This window comes from Halictus rubicundus, unplaced genomic scaffold (assembly GCF_050948215.1).
Source record: "Halictus rubicundus isolate RS-2024b unplaced genomic scaffold, iyHalRubi1_principal scaffold0089, whole genome shotgun sequence".
In the NCBI taxonomy this organism is placed as follows: Eukaryota; Metazoa; Arthropoda; class Insecta; order Hymenoptera; family Halictidae; genus Halictus; species Halictus rubicundus.
Genome location: NW_027488630.1, coordinates 575306 through 585623, shown reverse-complemented (window position 1 = coordinate 585623; position 10318 = coordinate 575306). Strand labels below are relative to the sequence as shown.

Genomic DNA, 10318 nt, shown 5'->3' with positions numbered 1-10318 from the left:
TCGTGATTAGTCGAAGGACGGACAAAAATCGGAAAAGGGCTCCTTACGCAATATGTTTTGGGACGAAAGAGCATGCTTCGCGCAGCTGTGGCATCCTTGATTGCCACACGGCCGGAAATACGCGGACCGTCTGCGACGAATCGGACAATGATCCATATTTATATTCAAATGTTAGTGCATACGTTATTTGATTCCAACCTTTGTTGGCAGATATATCACAGAATTCCATTTTCCATGCTGACCAGTTTGAGTTTATCGTGAATTTGATGATCATAGAATTGTACCAATCTATACTAGAATTATCCATAAACAGTCTTAGTATTTCGATCTTTCTTTCATCCGTTGTTACATTAAAACGCGTACATTCTTTCTCAAAAGTTTCCATCCACTCGTTGGCGTTGGGATGTTTGCTTGTGAATTTTTCGATCGCGAAGTTTTTTGTAATGTACCGTAAGCTATGTTGTTCGTTCTCCCATTTATTTTTCCCTGTATTTTCTCCATTTTGATGTGCGGCCACCTCTTTTTCCTCAATTCTTTCCAGATATTGGTTTCCGAATAATAAGTTGCCGTCTTTTGACATCGTGATCCACACTCTTCTTTTTTGTATCTTTTTTTAGACTATTTTTTATTATGTTGTACGCCGGTGTTTTTTTATTTCTGTATAGTGGCTAATCGATTGTAGTTTCTTCGGTATTGCATACATCTCGTCGTCATGTGTTGATATTGAGGTTATGCTACGTTCGACTTTTCATCGTTTCCGGGTAGCAGTGTAAACTCAAAACGGAGTTTTTCCATGTTCTTTTCCTCTTTTTTCTCCTTTTACCTTTAGATTGTAACGAGTCCGTTTTCCGGCGGATCTCGTACAACGGTTCCTCGCGGCCGGATTTGGCTCGCCGTGCCGAGGTTCGCGGCGGGATAACGCGAGGGTTACGGCGGGATACGGGCGGTCGAGCACGGGTGATTAACGGCACGAGTCTTCTAAATGTTCGTCACTGTCCCGGCTTCGCGTCTCGGTGGTCGGCGGTCGCGATTCGGGTCTCGCGCGCGTGTCGTATCACGGCGGGGTCATGGCCGTACGCAGCGCCGTATCTGGACCAGGGCAACCTCGGCGGACGGAGAGCCCGTGTCCCAGGACGGCCGGCGTTACGCCGGTCGCGGGTGGTTCGCTCTCCGAGGGTGTGGGGCGGAGGCGGAGATGTCGGGGTTAACGGGAAAGAAGGTTACTTACCCTGGTTCCGGTCCTCGATCACTCGGCGTTCGGGTCGGCACTCCAGGTGGTCCAGTACGCAGCGGCGTATTCGGGGTTCGCGGTTACAATTCCGCGGGTAAAAATACACTCTCGCGAGTCGTATTCAACGGGCGGCTTCTCGGCGTCGCAAAAGGACGATTCCGGTCGTGATCGGGCGGTCGGTAACGGCGGCTAGAAATCGGATCGGAAAGTACGTCTTTTCACGAGCGTGGCGGAAAGCCAAAGAGGCCGTTTTCCGGCTTGTCTCGCTCGTCTTGCTAGGCGAGGGGGTGCGGTGCGGTGCGGTTCGCGGCCGGCTTTTCCGGTGTCGTCACGCATCCGGCGCGACGGTGTCGCGTCGTGGCGGGTTCCGGTTCCCGCCAAGATCGGTTCGGTGGTGCGGGGGTCGCGGGGGTGCGCTCGCGGGTACCGACGGATCTCGGTATCCGTCGGTCGTGTTCGGGGCGGTTCGAGTTCGGGGCGCGTACGGCTAGGAACAGGCCTGGCGCAGCCAGGTCTATTACAAGATAATAACAGGAAATGTCGTTTTATAAGAGATCCACGGCTGGTAGAGAATGAATAACAAACATGCGTTGCTCTGTAAATCAAGGATTTATTTTTTTAGTTTAGCGCTAATTTCTATGTACAATATTTACAAAAATCCTACCTGTAAATCAAAGAAACGACAATTAATGTTATTAATCGCAGTGATGTATTTTTATAATATTTTTCCTAACCGTGTGCCACTCTTTCCTACTGCGTTTTATCTGCCACCGTGTGCGGCGCCACTCATCCCCGACGCTCAGCGCGATCAGTGGTCCAAACCATTAAAGTAACTATACCGGGTGGTTCACGACAAACAGGCCACCTAAATAGCTCCGTTAGGATTAGAGATAGAAGAAAATGTTAGAGAGAAAAGTTGTACTGTTAAAGGGGGCAAATATGGTGATATAAAAAAATGTTCCTATTGTAGTTGTTTTCAAGGTCTTTTGAAGGTCATCGATGATTTTCAAATAGCACCACATATTTTTAACTTCACAGTGTTGTAGCTGATGTCAAGACGAGTTCAATGATGTGGTACACTATGACCTTTATTTACGCACTCGTAAAACGACTACCCCGTACTGATTTCGGCAACACAGTGACCTACATCGCGAAGACTCGTCAACGCGGAAGCGAGGCTCTCACTAGCTCTCGCGCGGCAGGGCTGCGCCCGGCGGTCCGGGGCCCTCGGCAACGGATTTATTGGCGAACGTTTTCCCGATGACACGCGTTGATTGACCGATTCCCACGGAGGAAGACATCGAGCCGTTCCCTCGACGGGCTCTTGCAGCTTTCCGGGACGAGGCGGCGACGAGGTCGAGATGATCAGGCCCGTAATTCCTCGGCGGCGCCTCCGGGTTGACCAACCAGGGCTCGGTGTCCTTCCCGATGTTCTCCTGCACGGTGTCCCTTGTAGCCGTCCCCTGAGCTTTTCTCCTCGGATTTTCCGCGCTCCTGGGAGAAGGGAAAAGAATCCGGGCCCCCCTGGGCCCCGGCCATGGACCTGAAACTTCTCGTCGCGCCAAGTGGCGCGGCATTTAAACCGCGTTAATCTCCAATCCGGGATCTCGGATGCTCCCAGGGAGATCGATCACGACAGCCGTTATCGCGGCGGTGCCGCCAAGGGGCGGCCCGGTCTTTCGATCTTAGATCGGAGGGACGTGGACAAATTTGCCACGTCACAATAGTTACTCAACGCGTACGATTCTCCTGTCCGTTTGCGCCACGTTGTTGGCCAAAATAAAGGCGCAGAGAGCCCGCCAGACCATTTGTGCACAAACACGGCAATATAATATATGCACTCTTTCGACAATGGGACGAAAGATCTCAATGAGAATGACACACGAGGAAACAGACGGTGCTTGCGTGAAGGGGGAGCATCACATCGTTTACTTGTATTGGGGAGTGTGTGCGAAGAGCTGTACTTCGGGTCTTTGGGAATCGTCACCGACGTTCACATTGCAAACTCGAACGATCGATACGGCGCGGTTTCCCGTTGGACGCTGAATGTTATAGCTTAACCACGAATATAGAAATACCTGTCGTTACGAATCGATGTTTTTCACCCGCCACCTGATGGATCGTGTTCTCTTTGATAAAAATACCTCGTGTCAAAGAGACGTGTATATTATAATATACGCCTTTGGTCTGCCTGTGTGTAGGCTTCCGACAATTATATGGACAATTACGGTCGCAAGAACAGGGATGTAAGCGTCCATTCGAATCCACATATCGCGCTTCCTCGGTCTTCGCCTGTGGTGTCCGAGATACGTCCATTGGAAACGGTGGTGTTGTCTCTCCTCTAGAGAAAGAGAGGACAACAGGGTAGCCTGTGGAAAACTTGCGGTGAACGCGTTGTGTTCTTTCACGAACGTCGAGGAATAGAATGAGGGAAGGATCGGCTGTGAAGCTCGCTTTTAAAGCTGCGCGAGTCTGACACCCTACTCTGTGTGGCGATAGCGCACACACAAGCTTGGGACGAATGACCGCTGCCAGAGCCGACTGTGAGTCCCGCCCTATTTATCGAGTTCGCGTATAACAGACAGCACAAAACGTCGCCGCTTGCGTGTTCGTTAACGAACATTTATATTCGAGAGGACCGGCTGTGAAGCTTGCTTTTTAAAGCTGTGTGCGATTTTTGACACCGTACTCTCTGTGTGGCGATAATATACCGCGCACAAGAGCTTCGGACGAATGAGATCGCGCACGGCCAGAGCCGGCTGTGAAGTCCGCTAGTATCGAATAATCGTTCTCCGTGCACAATTGGACATGTGTTTCGAGAGGACCGGCTGCGTAGCTCGCGTAAAGCTGTGTGCGATTCTGACACTCTACTCTCTGTGTGGCGATAATATAGCGCACAAGAGCTTGGGACGAACGATCGCGCACAGCCAGAGCCGGCTGTGAAGTCCGCTAGGTATCGAGTTCATTCTCCCATAAGAGAGGAGAAGAAGTGTCGGGATCCAGTATCGGGTTGTCTATGATCCCCGTCGTTTTCTGAATTCTCCTCCTGTGTTTTTCACTTTAAAGGTTTTTCAATGTATTTTCCGCTCGGCCGTCGGATACGTGTGCATTGCATCGCGTACTCGCGACGGTTTCCGTTTCTACGGACGATCGTGTCGTCCTTAAAAACGACGCTTGAATCTCCTACGCGCGCTGGTTGGAGCTTTCAGGTATCGACGTTCTTATGAACCGCAGAACAAGAGACATAATTATATATTGATTATAAATCAAATTATACGATTACCCTGAACGGTGGATCACTTGGCTCGTGGGTCGATGAAGAACGCAGCTAATTGCGCGTCAACGTGTGAACTGTAGGACACATGAACATCGACATTTCAAACACACATTGCGGTCCACGGATACAATTCCTGGACCACGCCTGGCTGAGGGTCGTTTACGTAACCAAATACTGCTTGCGTTGCTCTTGTAAGTCCCCGCCGTCGCTTACCTCTCCATGTCGAATTGTGGAGGGCGCAAAGAGCGTTTCTGAGTCGGGTTGCAAAGATGCTACGTACGAGCGAACGATGGTCGTTTCGTCGGCGTTTGACGCGGTTCAGTGAAAGTTGCAAATTTTACATTGCGTCTAACGGTTTCTTCAGGAGAAGGAAAGAGAATGGGTATCACATTCGGACTTGCGTGAGTGTTTTGCGGCGTCGTGAGTCGTATTTTCAATACGACCGCCCGTAAACACCGCTCCGACGGTCGAAATCCCTCTCGCCTCTCTGTGGAACGATTCGCATTGCGAAAGAAGCGTTTCAATGATGCGTATACGAAAGGTATAAGAGTCTCAAGAGACTACAGTGAATGGACACAAATAAAGGAAGAGATACGGACACCCGTGTAAAATCTGTGTGCGACTGTGGTGTGCAACGTAAGCCCCAGGGAAATATATAAGATAAAATACGTCTGTGCGTGGATGTGTCTCTCTACACATAATTGCGGCGGAGGGTCGTCGTTGCCAGCGACTTCGACAAACATATTCTTAGAGTTCGCGAGAGAGAGGTCTCTCGTTCTACGAACGCTTTGATGACAGATGGACATAGCAACATTTGGCATTGTGCGGGATGCGCACGCGTACTTGTATCGGGTCGAATAATTTCCCCGTCGTCGCGTGTCCTCGCTAATCCGTTGCGGATACCATCGCCACGTTCGTTGAATTGAATGACGACCGAGATATCGCGTCGTGCAGCGTTTCTGTACCCCCGTGTGTCTAGTGTAGTAGAGAAACTCCACCGGGTGTTGAAAATATATATACTCCTCTATGGTGTGACTTTGGAACATCGTTGTCACCAACGTGTTGTCACGCAGAGCACGAGAAGGTGAAGAAATAAACCTTTGTCGGTCGCCCCCTCTTTTTTTTTTTCTTCATTGTCGATCGCGAGACCGTGCGATCTGTCGGTCGTCTAGTCCCCGGAAGTTCTTTTCGACGGACGTTAAAGTTAACCGGCCGATCGTCTAGCGAGAGTTTCCGATCGACGAACAAAATGAAGAAATCTCTCTATATATTATATAGAGAAAAGACACTTTGGTGTGGTGCATAAGACATATGGTTTTGTTTTATTTTTTTTGTGCTCCTCTGTACGTTCTCGCGTACTTTTAATGCTTTCGGTGAAATATACGAAACATTTTTTTTCACGTTTGACAACCTCAGAGTAGGCAAGATTACCCGCTGAATTTAAGCATATTACTAAGCGGAGGAAAAGAAACTAACAAGGATTTCCTTAGTAGCGGCGAGCGAACAGGAATGAGCCCAGCACTAAATCCCGCAGTTCCGCCGTTGGGAAATGTAGTGTTTAGGAGGGTCCATTTATCCCGTGACGTCGAACCGCGTCCAAGTCCATCTTGGATGGGGCCATTTACCCATAGAGGGTGCCAGGCCCGTAGCGACCGGTACGCGTTTCGGGAGGACCTCTCCTTAGAGTCGGGTTGCTTGAGAGTGCAGCCCTAAGTGGGTTGTCCTGTTGAGTACTCGCGTGATCCAGGCACCTCCCCTTTAGCTTAGGTGGGCGTGAGGTTTTAGTGGGTAGTCCCCGGGGGTTCGCCCTCCGGGGAGAATCCCACATAACCCCGGCTTCCCCCAGGGAGTCGGGGTATGTATAAAACATTTCCTCACGATAAAAAAAAAAAAAAAAAAAAGCCCTAAGTGGGTGGTAAACTCCATCTAAGGCTAAATATGACCCCGAGACCGATAGCGAACAAGTACTGTACGGTTCCGAGAGGATGCATGCCGCGGCCTCCATAGAATATCGTAGTTTTATGTTTATGGCGTATTTTCACATTGTCTCCAGATGTCGTTGGAGGCCCTTTTCCGATTTCATACTGTCCTTCGAAACTTCAGAAGAATGCTAATCCTCGAGTGTCGTATACGGCACTCGAAGATTCGAGCTGACAGTATTGGAAAGGTGGCCATAAAGTCAATCCGTGGGACCGTCCTTTAGAATTTCATGCGCTTCGTAGGGTCCCGGATTCGGACTTTCGCAGGCCTGATGGTTACCATCAGCGGCCAGCGGCCAAGGGTCCGCATCCCTTGTGCCACACGTGCAAAACACTTGCGGTGTTTTCGGCACGTCGCGTCCTTCCGTTACTCGAGGTACCCTCGGACCCGTGTTCCGAGAAATCGTTCGTCCCCTTGGCCCTCGGGACCGTAACCAGGCCAAGGGCCATAAATCCGCGGCGGGCCATGCAGACCCGCGTCGTCGCGCTGCTTCGGGGTAACGTCACTCGCGGATTTTCGACCGTCTTCGGCATTTTTCGGAAAGGGATGTTTTTCCCCCAAACAGGCCTTATCGAGGCATTCCGCGAGGTGTCTTGCGAACTTACTCCGAAGCAGTGAGGCAGAAACGAAAAAACCGTCGTACCGGACGTATCGAGAAACGAAAAAACCGTCCTACCGGACGTATCGCAGAAACGAAAAAACCGCCGTACCGGACATATCGAGAAACGAACAAACCGTTGTACCGAACGTATCGACATAGCTATCGGCTACTATCGTATAAGACAAATTAACTATCGGTTAATACATATTAAAGTTCCGACCACACCTCTAGAATTGTTACAACCGCGGATCCACACAAAACAAGTCGCCCAATGTTAGTTCGGCCGGCGACAAGTGCGGGATAAAATCTAGTCGAAATAAATACGTTATTTTAAAACAACGTGTATCCGTTTTTTATCCTCGGCACGAACTCATTACAAGTTCAGGGGTAAACCTGAGAAACCCAAAAGATCGAATGTGGAGATTCATCGTCAACGAGGCTGGCTTCCGTTGGTGCACAGATACCCCGTATGGGCCTTCGTGGTTTCCAGTGCGAGGGTACACCATCTTCGCAAATGTTCCGGTCGCGTAGTCGTGCCCTTCTCCCTTAATAGAACGTCGCGACCCGTTGCGTGTCGGTCTACGACCCGAGTTGTTGCCTGTCGTGTCGCTACGTGCGCACACGGCAGACGCTCGATAGCCTGGCCGGCTGCCTGACGGTACTCTGACGGTATCGGGCCGCAACCAATCCATTCTCGAATGTGTGTGCGTCAGGCCCGCCGCAAGCTCGGTTAGTTTTACCCAAAGGTACGGACATGGTGCCTGCTTCGAGCCTAACCAGCTGTTAGCAGGCGGTGTCCTCGGACTGGCCAAGCTTCGAATTACCGGTCAGCGACGCTACTGCTTTGGGTACTCTCAGGACCCGTCTTGAAACACGGACCAAGGAGTCTAACATGTGCGCGAGTCATTGGGACATGTAAATCTAAAGGCGCAATGAAAGTGAAGGTCGTACCTTTGCGTCGACCAAGGGAGGATGGGCTGTGTTACGATGCGGCCTCGCACTCCCGGGGCGTCTCGTTCTCATTGCGAGGAGAGGCGCACCCAGAGCGTACACGTTGGGACCCGAAAGATGGTGAACTATGCCTGGTCAGGACGAAGTCAGGGGAAACCCTGATGGAGGTCCGTAGCGATTCTGACGTGCAAATCGATCGTCGGAACTGGGTATAGGGGCGAAAGACTAATCGAACCATCTAGTAGCTGATTCTCTCCGAAGTTTCCCTCAGGATAGCTGGCTCTCTATCTCTTTGGTGAACCTGTGCAAGTCTCATCTGGGCCGAAACGACCTCAACCTATTCTCAAATTTTAAATGGGTGAGATCTCTGAGATCAAGATATTATTGGGATCAGAGTGCCAAGTGGGCCAATTATGGTAAGCAGAACTGGCGCTGTAGGATGAACCAAACGCAGAGTTAATGCGCCTAAGTCGATGCTTATGGGATACCGTAAAAGGCGTTGGTTGCTTAAGACAGCAAGACGGTGGCCATGGAAGTCGGAATTCGCTATGGAGTGTGTAACAACTCATCTACCGAAGTAACTAGCCCTGAAAATGGATGGCGCTGAAGCGTCGCGCCTATACTCCGCCGTCAGCGGCAAGTGGGGTTGGACGTTTGCGTTGTTTGCGTAATCGTCCTCCATGAAGGTCTGACGAGTAGGAGGGTCGCGGCGGTGTGCGCAGAAGGGTCTGGGCGTGAGCCTACCTGGAGCCGCCGTCGGTGTAGATTTTGGTGGTAGTAGCAAATACTCCAGCGAGGCCCTGGACGACTGACGTGAAGAAGGGTTTCGTGTGAACAGCCGTTGCACACGAGTCAGTCGATCCTAAGCCCTAAGAGAAATCCTATGTAGATGAGGTGTCCTAAGAGCTAATGTACAAACACACACACACCCATCGGGCGAAAGGGAATCCGGTTTCTATTCCGGAACCCGGCAGCGGAACCGCATACCATTCGGGCCCTCGTAAGAGTGTTCGTCGAGTAACGCAAAATGACCTGGAGACGCCGTCGGGAGATCCGGGGAGAGTTTTCTTTTCTGTATAAGCGTTCGAGTTCCCTGGAAACCTCTAGCAGGGAAATAGGGTTTGGAACGTGAAGAGCACCGCAGTTGTGGCGGTGTCCGGATCTTCCCCTCGAACCTTGAAAATCCAGGAGAGGGCCACGTGGAGGTGTCGCCCGATTCGTACCCACATCCGCAACAGGTCTCCAAGGTAAAGAGCCTCTAGTCGATAGATTAATGTAGGTAAGGGAAGTCGGCAAATTGGATCCGTAACTTCGGAATAAGGATTGGCTCTGAGGAGCGGGGCGTGTCGGGCTTGGTCGGGAAGCGGGTCTGGCTGACGTGTCGGGCCTGGGCGAGGTGAACACATTGATGGGAATCCGAGCTCGGTCCCGTGCCTTGGCCTCCCGCGGATCTTCCTTGCTGCGAGGCTTTCGTCTAGAACGGTCGTCCTCTTCGGCCGCCATTCAACGCTCAGCTCAGAACTGGCACGGAGGTGATCCGCTCGAGGCCCCGCCCAGGGGACCCGCTCGAGCTGCGGTCGGATGGCCGGAACTGGGGTCGGAACTGGAACTGGACCGGGATGCTGCGGCGGCGTGACTGCTACGATGCATATCTTGCCCGTGAAGATTGAAGATTGGATGATGCGCGGACGTCTCGCGACACCGAGATATGTCGAATGTATCGGGATATCGGACTCTAGAGCGCGGAATAACTTACGTAACTGATATTTACGTCCGGCGCGACGGGGCATATGGTACTTAAGGATTATATGAATTGTGAAATCAACGTCACTACCTGTATCAGTATTTCCCGTTGAAATCGGTTCACACAGATCCACCGAAACAGATTGTGCTAGTAAGAAACGTACCGAACGCCTGGTGTGCTCAGCGTACAAGTGGAAATACGGATGAGTATATATGTCGAATGTAGAAATAAAACAGGTACCACGATGCACGATTCGGGTGGGGGGGGGGGGGTTGCACGATATTGAATTAATACGAGATCGAGTAAGATATAATATATTGAATGAAATAATGAAGTACAAATCAGAACTAGAACTAACTATGAGCTAAGCGTGAGATATGGAAAGACTTGGAAAAGCAAGACCGTTCGACGACGGATGGAAATCGCGAGATCAGAGACGACCGTTCGCCTCGAGATCGGAACAAGATCTGATTTGCATAGCTCTTCATTAACCTCCTACGCTCAGAGCCATGCGGCGGGGGCGGCGCTGATAGT

At 51.0% G+C, this 10318-nt stretch overlaps 1 long non-coding RNA gene and 1 other non-coding gene across 2 annotated transcripts in view; both read left to right on the top strand.

Annotated features, from left to right (window-relative positions):
• The first annotated feature begins 3974 nt into the window (after positions 1–3974).
• Positions 3975–10318, top strand: part of LOC143363675 (uncharacterized) — a 239808-nt gene continuing 233464 nt past the window's right edge. Inside the window, exon 1 of the long non-coding RNA XR_013083875.1 lies at positions 3975–4184. This is a non-coding gene — a long non-coding RNA (uncharacterized LOC143363675). The remainder of the gene's footprint in view (positions 4185–10318) is intronic.
• LOC143363680 (5.8S ribosomal RNA) lies at positions 4512–4666 on the top strand. The gene has a single exon (XR_013083879.1). It is a non-coding gene; the product is annotated as a 5.8S ribosomal RNA (ribosomal RNA).